This window comes from Harpia harpyja, chromosome 3, assembly GCF_026419915.1.
Source record: "Harpia harpyja isolate bHarHar1 chromosome 3, bHarHar1 primary haplotype, whole genome shotgun sequence".
In the NCBI taxonomy this organism is placed as follows: Eukaryota; Metazoa; Chordata; class Aves; order Accipitriformes; family Accipitridae; genus Harpia; species Harpia harpyja.
In genome coordinates, this window is record NC_068942.1 from 66060645 (window position 1) to 66070205 (window position 9561).

Here is a 9561-nt window from a genome sequence, read left to right on the forward strand (position 1 = left end):
CTGGCATATATTATGATGCCATCAAATCATGATTCTGCACAAATTCTTTACTGGAAATGCATACACCTGCAAGATTTTATTTCTTCTCAGAAAGCACTAATTCACACAGCAATCAGTGCAATATTAGCTTCATGTCATACCAACTGGAAATCTATAAATGAAAGAAATCATTTGCTGATGTCATTCTTTTCCTTCGCACTGTGCCTTGCACACTACGTTGTACCTTAGCATGTTGTAACTACAACAATTATTTCTGAGCAAGCTATTCTAGGGACAAAGATATAAGCATCACCTGCAAGTAAAAGAAAAATGAGGAAATTACAGAGCTACAGTTCTGCTTAACACCAGTGAGTGTTTTATGTCTTATTTGAAAAAAAAAAAAAACCAAACCAAAAGCAAACCACAAAACTCCCAAGACTGTGTTAGGGTGTTAGGTTAGAAACTGCTATAGGAATAAATATTTGCATAGACATAGCAAACTGACAGATTGAAAATGCTAAATAAGTTCAAAACATGCATATTTGCATTACCTTTTTGTTCAGAAATAAAATGATAACAATACTGTTGAAATAGGTTATCTCCTTGATTAAGTCTTAATTCAGAAAATCCTCGCTGGTATTCATCTCCTTGCTTTGCCTGGGTGTTTCGATCAACTGCAGGACAGCTTTGAAACACTCTTGCTTTGAAGCCTGGAGTTTATTTCTGGATCACCCCATGATCAGCGAATACAAGCCAAAATATAAGTTGTTCTGAATCTCAGATTTCCTGTTTGAAGATGCACGGCAGAAACTTTTACGCATCCTAAAGTTCTTCTTTGTTGCATTATCTGAAGAACTTCACTTCATCAAGCATCCTGTAGTTAAATGACACAAAGTTGACCTTCTATTACATCATTATTTATTGTCCCTGAGAAGTAGACCATATATGGACATGTTTCTAGAACCTAAAGAAAAAAAAAATTGCTGTATAATTTTGAAGTAAAATATGTTGTCCTGGAGAGTTTTATTTACTTGGGGAGAAGGGAGCTCCATTTACTTTTCTTTTAGCTGCTGCTTGTTAAACAAAACAGACAAACATTACATGGGTATTTATTGATGTTTTAGAGTGGTTCATATATTTTTAAGACTGCAAGTTTGGGACTTCAAGGATTCCAAAAGATGACAAAAGCAGCTGTGAACCTGTTCCAAGTAGTATTTGTAAGAGCTTACTAGTGGAAAAGAACTGCTCTCGTACCACGTAAATGTGAACAACAGACCCCCTTTCAGACTCCTCGAGGCCATAAAAGTGAAATGGTAGCCATCTTCCCCACATCTGGCAGAGGGCAAGCTGGCTAAGGAAGAGATAGCACTGATCCAGGGATGAGCTAGAAGAAAACAGTCAGGCACATACAGGAGAACTGACACTTGGATTAGCTGGAACATGGGGATGATACTCAGTTTGGGAAGGCTTCTATGCATTTGTCCAGCTAATGCGATGAATGAAGGGAAACTATAATACAGCATCAAAATGATGCCTGTGCCTTTTCCTTCAGCTCCTGCTTCACTGATTCCCGTAGCAAAACACTCATATGAAGAGAATAAAGCCTAGATGGCAATGGGTCTGTTTTCCTTTCCGAGTATGTTGTTGAGCCTCAGGCTAGCTGTACTCACCCTGCCAGTGCATAAACACCCCCGTCTAAGGCTTAGCAAGAGCAATCTTGAAGGGAACCACTTTAGAAAGACCATATCATCCACTAATATGTGATCCCTTCCCACTCACCTGCTTCGCTTGTAGGGTCTTTCAGGACCAGCATCGTTCCCTGTCCATGCTTGCGCCTCGATCCAACCTGCTCTCGCATGACAGGATGGTCAGTACATGACATGTCCCCCTTCCCTGCTGCCCACAAAACCATCTGCCCCTCATAACTAGTCCTAGGGCTGTTGTTTTGTGCAAAGTTAAGGACATTCAGCAGTTACTGTGGCAGGCAAAGGAGCCCTGGATGTCGTCACCAAGAGGGTGTGAAACCCTTACGCCCTTGACATGTCAGCCAACCCTCCGTAACTTTTAAACAACACCCAGCATTTTTTTCCCTGATATTACTTTAAGATTGTAACCAGGCTTGGCTTAAAACCAAGAGTGAATATCTCCCACATTTAACCCTTTGGCTTGCCTTTTGGCAGTCTCTCATCAGATCCACACCCTTGGCACTCTTATGGCCTGCTTGATGTCCCACTGAACTCAAGGAAAAATGCCGATACTGTGATGCAGATTCACACTCGGCAAAGTCAAGGGTGCCTATGTCTTCCAGGGTGGACGTTTCTTTGATTAGAAAAAAGATACTGGGGCTCAAGGTCCCATTGGCTATGAACATTGCAGGTGATTCCCTGTGCTATTCATACCAAACACACTGCAGTTCCTTTCCTTCCCACATTCCTGCGTTTCCTTGCAAAGCCCTGTGCACCCCTTTGATGTATTTGGACCTCCTATGAATGCTGCTGCACCATTTTCCAATAAAAGCACAGGTCTCTGCTTCAGAAGATCTGTTTTCAGATACCAGCTCTCCCTTTTGTCTTGAGTAAATCACTGAACTCCTCTGTGTCTCATTTTCTACATTAGTGAAGTGGAAATAATCAAATGCATTAACTTCAGAGAAGAGTCCAAAAATTCCTTGCAGATGGGAAGCCAACAAGACTACTTATATGGATAGAGATTGCCGAATAAGAGCTTATTTGATTAGTATCTGTGAAATACTTTGGTATTCTCAGAGGAAGACCTCATAGAAGTTTGAAATATTAATTACATAAATATTACTATACAGGAATGAAATCATACATTTGGGGGTTGATTTTTTTTCCCAATAAAACAATGTTGTGGCTTTATTACAACACATCCAAAGCATAATAATAACAATCATTATGATTTATTAGCATTGCATCAGACTTGCTAATATCTCCCCTGGGGCACGCACAGTTATAGATCTGCATTTTCAGCTTAACCCCAAGACATTCTAAGAGATTACAAAATGTCACCTGCAAAAATAAATACATAAATTTACGCTATTTTCCAGGACAGATTTCAAACTCAGACACTGTATATTAGATGTGTTTGCTTTCTCTTTAAATAGAAAATGATGGAAATAGCCAAGTCATGCTGATGGGGGAGTCAGCTAGGGTCTCACAAACAGGATGCAATAAAAGAGATTTGAATCTGAGAGAAGACAAAGAAGGATGACCACATGAAAATAACAAATGGCAAAATGAACAGCAAGATTCGCTTTGTTCTTCATGTTTCCTCAAAATAGCCAGCAGGAGTCAGGTTAGGAAAGCACATTTCACATTTCCTTATTTTTTTGATTTGTTCAGAGTCTCTACTTCCATTAGTTGAATTAAGTAGCCCTTCAGCTCTACTAAGCCCTTCAGCTCTACTAAGCTACAAAACTGAATCAGGCAACTGAGGTTGGCGAAAAAAAGTTCATTTGTGCATCCTGGGAGACCACTGAGCTTGTTACAGACTCATTCTGTGTGCAGAGCTGCCATAGATGTGCCTTTACATGATGAAATGCTGGTGAGAATGGACATTAGCACAAACTGTGTTCTTGTCCATAGCCTATAACTACCAGTGATGACTAACTCTGCTGCATCCAAACACTTGGCTCATGGCTGGCTATTCTGAAAGGAAGAAAATACTGATTAGCTGTGACAGTAACAGTCCCTGGACAGAAAATCCTCATAATACATTGGCACAGAACAGCATACTGTGTTGTGCACCAATTACCTGGAACTGCTCCCTTGTTACTTATACCTTGTCTGAACTTTTTTACTGTAGAAAGACAGCAGGATGGTTTGGGTGGCATATTTCACTGAAAGCACAGACCTAGGGCACACATCTCTGTACCTTTTGCCATCATATTCCTGTGAGCAGAGCTTTGTGTTCAGTGTTGCCATGCTGTGCTTCCATCAGACACTCCCAAAGATTAAATGCAAACACCAGAACCAAAAGCAACTCTCCTGTGCCTCCTGCTACAGAAACCATGTTCAAATAACAAGAAGATAGAAACTCCCACAGGGGAAGTTGGTTTCAATTTCCTTTGCAAGAACTAGTGATTGCTTTGGCCACAGTACCCAGCGAGAGGCAAGGAGCCAGAGGCGCTTGTATGGGAAGAGGTGCAGGATGTCACACATGCCCGGGGTAAGGAATACAATATACATTATTTCTTGCTGACTCTGCTGCCTAAATACTGCAGTGCTGGAAAGATGTAGCTGTTTTGAGATCACTCTACTAAGAACATAATTCCCCTTTCAGGAGGAATTTATCCCACTTTAACTGCTGCTGACTCACACCCCTGAGTCAGGGTGGACTTCGGCTCGGTGTATGACTTCCACCTCTGCACAGTGGCTCCTCACAGAAAATTTTTACCTTTCAGATACAATCAAAATGGAGTCCTCACTCCTCTGGAAATATGACATGAACACAAAGGGGAACACCCAGTATCCAGGCTCCTAAGCCCCATTTCAGGTATCTGTTGACTCAGCCCAGACCTGCCCAGCCAGTGAGCTTTGGAAGAGCATACAGCTACTGCAGTCACTGCCTCTCTGCAAATGTCATCATAAGGTCACATCCACTGACTCAAACTGAAAGAGGAATCAGTCAGAGGGAACACGAAATGCTAATATGAAGTGAACACAACTCAAAGACTATATAAACAAATGCATGCTCCTTGGAGGAAGAGGGAAAGCATAAACATTATCTTTTAGTTACTTTTTGCTGTGCAAATATCATTTATCTTAAGTTATAATGTATGTTAGTAAGAATTCTAATGAAAGACTTGTCTTTTTCTTGACCTTTACAAAATCCACGAAATTCAGAGATGTTGCTGCAACCCCATTGCTCCGAGGCTCTTGCAGAGGAGCAGGATAAGAATGGTAAGAAGACACAAACTGCCGTGAATAGCAAAGGTCCTGGGAAAAACAGTGACTCCGAAACAGCAATGATGGAAAAGTGAAATTGATTTTGATGGGAAACAACTTTTCCACAGTTTTTTAAAGCAGTCTTTGGAAATATGCAATGGGTGTTTACTTCTCCATTCAATCCCTTAGGCTAGTTTATGAACAAAGTCTCTTTTGAAGCATTTCTCTGGTACCCTCTAATTCTTTTAAGACTGATTTGTTTCTAACGATTGTGCCTGCTGTATGCAATAAGACCTGTTGCATTGCTCTCCTTCCCTTCCCTCAATGACATGAGAACAACAGGCTTTCTAGATACAGATTTGTCTTTGCTTTACTATCGCCATAGATAGACAGCCCTTGAAAAACAAAAGATGCCCCTACCTAAATTCGGCACCTTGCAGAAATGTCCGTAACTTTGAGCACAATGAAGTTCAGGGAATTACAACTTTCTATGTGCTTGGAGTTAAACTAAGGCTAGCAGGTGCTACCGGAGTGGCAAGGCAGAGCAGGACCCTCCTGTGCACAGCCCCAGGGAGAAGTGGGTGGTGTTGGCTCCTGACACATGGGTTCCAGCCTGGCTTGGGATGAATGCTGAAGGTGGCTTCTGGCCACTCCAACTGGAAGTGGGTTCGCTGCCATGGGGCTCAGAAACTCAAAGCAGGGGGACAAGCTGTCATCCACATCAGCTCCTGCCATGCTACACTGGCCTGCTCCCCTGATGAGATCGCCAGGCCTGGGACATCATCGGTTGCTGTGCAGACAAGAGCAGTGAAAGAACCAGAATAGACTATGTTAGAGGACACTGCACCATCATCTCTATTTACCCAGTGCTGGTTTTGCTGTGCGGTCAAATTCATTTGCAATAAATACAACATCTGAAGCCCTGATCAAATGAACTGCCACTGAGAAAGCTTCATTGTCCTGCACTGACTGCTTTGAACATGCATGAGAGAGGATCAGAGGTTTATGCCTCCTTTAAGTTCAAATCACAATGCAACAGGTTTGTTTTGCAGGGCTGACATTTCATTATTTGCCCTACATCTCTCAGGTTAAATTTAGAGCTAAATTTAGGACAAGTGTCTGGACAGAATGTCATATGACACCAGCGTATATCTGTTGCACAACATGCCATACGAACGTGTAATATTCAGCTCAGTTAAAAATAACTGTACACTTACCTAATTCAGCAGGCTTCTGGACTCTATCTACTGAGCTGGTAAGCAGACAGTGCAATAATAAGAGTCACAAGTATACTGAGGGAAGACACATCACTAAAAGCAAGAAGACAGAAAAAAAAATCTTTTCCAGTATTTGTTCTCTCTTTTTTTTGTATCAAGTAGTAATTACTGTCCCATAGTCATTTATGTATGACAGTCTAGATTATTTTAAAAATGGATGCAAATAGGTAAATTAGAGTGGAATTGTGAAAAGAATTGTAGAGTTCTTTCCCACCAAAGTGAAAGATCTTTGATTTCTCAAGAGCAGAGTTAAATGGCTGTTAAAACTCCTACCCTAAGCCTAGAGGAGGACAGATTCTTTCACAGTTAAGAAATAGCTTGCTACATACTTGGTTTCCTCACTACAACAGGGCTAAATGACACCAGTCAGGGTGCCTGAGGCAGGGAGACCCAGATCTCCAAAGTAAGCATCATTAGCTTCCTGAGCTGTGTTTGGAGATCATAGCTCCAGGGAAAACCTGAGCACAGGAAAAAACCCCTGCCATACAAGTGTCAAAACCACAAAGTGAGATGGAAAATCTGTTTAACACCTTTACAGATAAGATGAGAACAAGCACAACAACACAGATGAAGGCTGGAGTAAAGAGCTGAACTTCAGCCAAGCTGCCTTGATGTTACTGAGAGCTGTAATGATAAACAGGATGTATTTCCTCCATTTGAGCTGCTGCTGCCACGCTTCTGTCCTTTTATCTATTTTGGTGGGATTTATCTAGGCCCACCTAGGCTGATAAGGAAAGGTTAGGGTGTTTTCACCAGGGACTGTAGGCGCTCTGGCCACGTGCGGGTGATGGCCATCAATGCCAAGCTCTCCTCCAGTGCAAGGACCTGGCAGCCTCCGTGGCTCCTTGCTGCGGAAATGTCCTTCTAGGTCCCCAGCTGGTGCACAGAGTCCCATCCACCCATGTCCCTGGAGCTACAGCCTGGCAGAGGAAAGGTCACCAGGATGAGACAGAAGATGCTGAATGCTGCCGGCCATCAAACGGACAGGCCAACAGCTGTAACGTGCAAATCAACTCATTATCAGGGTGCACTGAGAACACCAAGGCAGCGTGCGGTGGTGCTGAGCAAGCACTTCAGGACTGCAGGGAACTGATGCTCCTGTGGCAGCTCAGCAAGGAGAGGGTTTTGTTTCAAGGCATTAGAAATGGGGTACAAACAGCTCCCTGGGTCACTAGGCTAAAGCTAGTCCAGCCCAAACGGAGGGGGCTGATAACTGACAGTCACCCAGTAACTGATGGGAGCACTTGCAGGCTCGGTCTGGATGTGGGGGCAGGATGATCGATCACATCATAGGCTACAGTGGGTACTGCCTGGTCTCCTCAGCCAAAAAACTCTCACCCTCAGGTGGGACAGGTTTTTGGGGACCAGAGCGAGGCACGTTACCATGTCAGTGTAGGGAAATCTATCTATCCACTTTGTGCTTGCTCTCCAGACACCAAAGCATTTTGCTATGAGGGCATGCCAGTACAATGCCATTCAAAAGTACTTAAATCATGTTTACCATTTGTTCCTTTAATGAGTGATTTCCTTTTGACCTGAGATTGTGAGACAAGTTTAGATGTCTTAAGCTACTCACCCTGTATATGAGTGTGAGTGGGTGCATGCAGAGTATCAAAGATCTTTTTATTGAAACGCTGCAAAGACTGAGTAATTTCTTGGTTGGCACATTCTATTTTTAATGAAAATGGGTTTGCTTTCTCTGCTGCAATTGTACATCATGTCTGTCACATTAGCTGTGGTCACATACGTATCATGGATTAATCTCTGACATAATCTTATTTTCTGTTGTTTAGTACCTAAAAATCAATCAGGCCAATGGTCAGCTTAAGTAGAATCCATAGGCTGACTCTGAAAGTGGTGGTTTAGGAGCATTTGCAAGAAACTTCTGGCAGGATAAACTGTTCGCCTCAGAGACGTCCTGCCAGCTCATAAAGACTGGTTAAAATCTTCAAAACTTGGCACTTTGCAACCTTTCCAAATATTTTTCTGATTATTTACTTCTCAACAGTCCCGTTTTCATGTAATGCTGCACCCAAATTTGAAACTTGCTAAATTCTTTATCTCTGTGACATTTTGAAGCAACGAGTCCCAGAGCCGCAAATAGCACATTTCCGTGCTATTGTTGTCAAACTTCTGACAACCTCCTGCTGTGTACCAGCAGGGACCCACATGTGGCTTTGAACACCAGGAGCAGAGACCTCCATCACCTATGGATGCTGGCACTGTGAGCCAGGCACTAGGGGAAAGCAAGGCGGCATGCACCAACCTAGCTTTTGACACATTGAGTCACACGGAAATGACATTGGGGCATGCTGCGAACACTGAGTTCAGGTTGCAGAGGAAACTGTGGCTAGCTTTAAAACATAGTCAAAGAAAAAAAAAACCCCAAACCTCATACATGCATCAAGACTTCACTTTTGCAGGCAGCAGCTCTTAGTGAACATGCCAGCACACTCACCAGGGCAGCCTGTGCAGCACATGGTACCTGCAGAGCTTTAGACACATACGTGTCTGGCAAGAGCCAAAACGCTCCTATCACAAAAAAGTGATTGATAGTGTAAATTTTCACCAGTGTTACGAAATGTCTCTGGCAATCGGTTCACTGCTCAGGATGTGAATAGGAATGGAGTGTTTCATAATAATTTTATTAATAAATTTTTTTTTTTTTAAATGAGAAAAAAAAGGCAAGTTTTACCAGAAACCACTGGAATAATTGGAGGGTGCTGTCCTCATCACTCATCTTTGTAACCACAATCCATACCACATGTTTGGCCTCACGATCAGTTTGTTTCTGCTCTGCATCACATCTGTGTAACAAAGCATGGGAACTCATACTCATTTAGTGGTATGCTTTGGTGTATTAGTTGAGTACCAGAGAAGCTGATGGAGTCACACTGGAGTAAGTGAGGACTAAGCAATCAGTCAAAACCCACTAAGGTCTCATAACACACTGGAAATAACACACATAAACATGCAAAGAAAGAATAGATCAACCAGGCATTACCAACTTTTTCTTTCCCTAGTGTAATTACACTTTTTTATTTATGACAAAGTATTATCATCTCTTCTGACCCTCCTGGCATGCAAAACGCACACATGAATAAACACTCTCTCTCTTCATATTTTTGTGTACACATGTATAGATATCTTACTGGAAATCTGCTGTACTTGGGTGAAGAGGGTGAAGTCCTTTACCTGAGATATCCATTACAGGTACAAATTAGCGTGGCAAGAGAGTAGCTGAGGAAAATACTGCAGAAGGTGTGGGCTTTCTCCTTCTTTCTTCCAATAAAGAATTCCTTCATATAGCTAAACCTCTACTTCCAGATACTTTCCATCTGTCCTTAAGTTCTTCACTGTATGCTGCAAAACTGACAGGAGAGGCCAGGGAACGCAGT

The 9561-nt window shown here is 42.4% G+C and overlaps 1 protein-coding gene across 2 annotated transcripts in view; it reads right to left on the reverse strand.

Moving 5' to 3' along the window:
- Nucleotides 1-792, reverse strand: part of ASB2 (ankyrin repeat and SOCS box containing 2) — a 35223-nt gene extending 34431 nt beyond the window's left edge. Inside the window, exon 1 of one of the 2 annotated variants that reach the window (XM_052783048.1) lies at nucleotides 531-792. The gene's annotated coding sequence lies outside the window, so the exon portion shown is untranslated. The remainder of the gene's footprint in view (nucleotides 1-530) is intronic. The other variant, XM_052783049.1, reaches the window with a different exon arrangement.
- Between the last annotated feature and the right edge of the window lie 8769 nt (nucleotides 793-9561).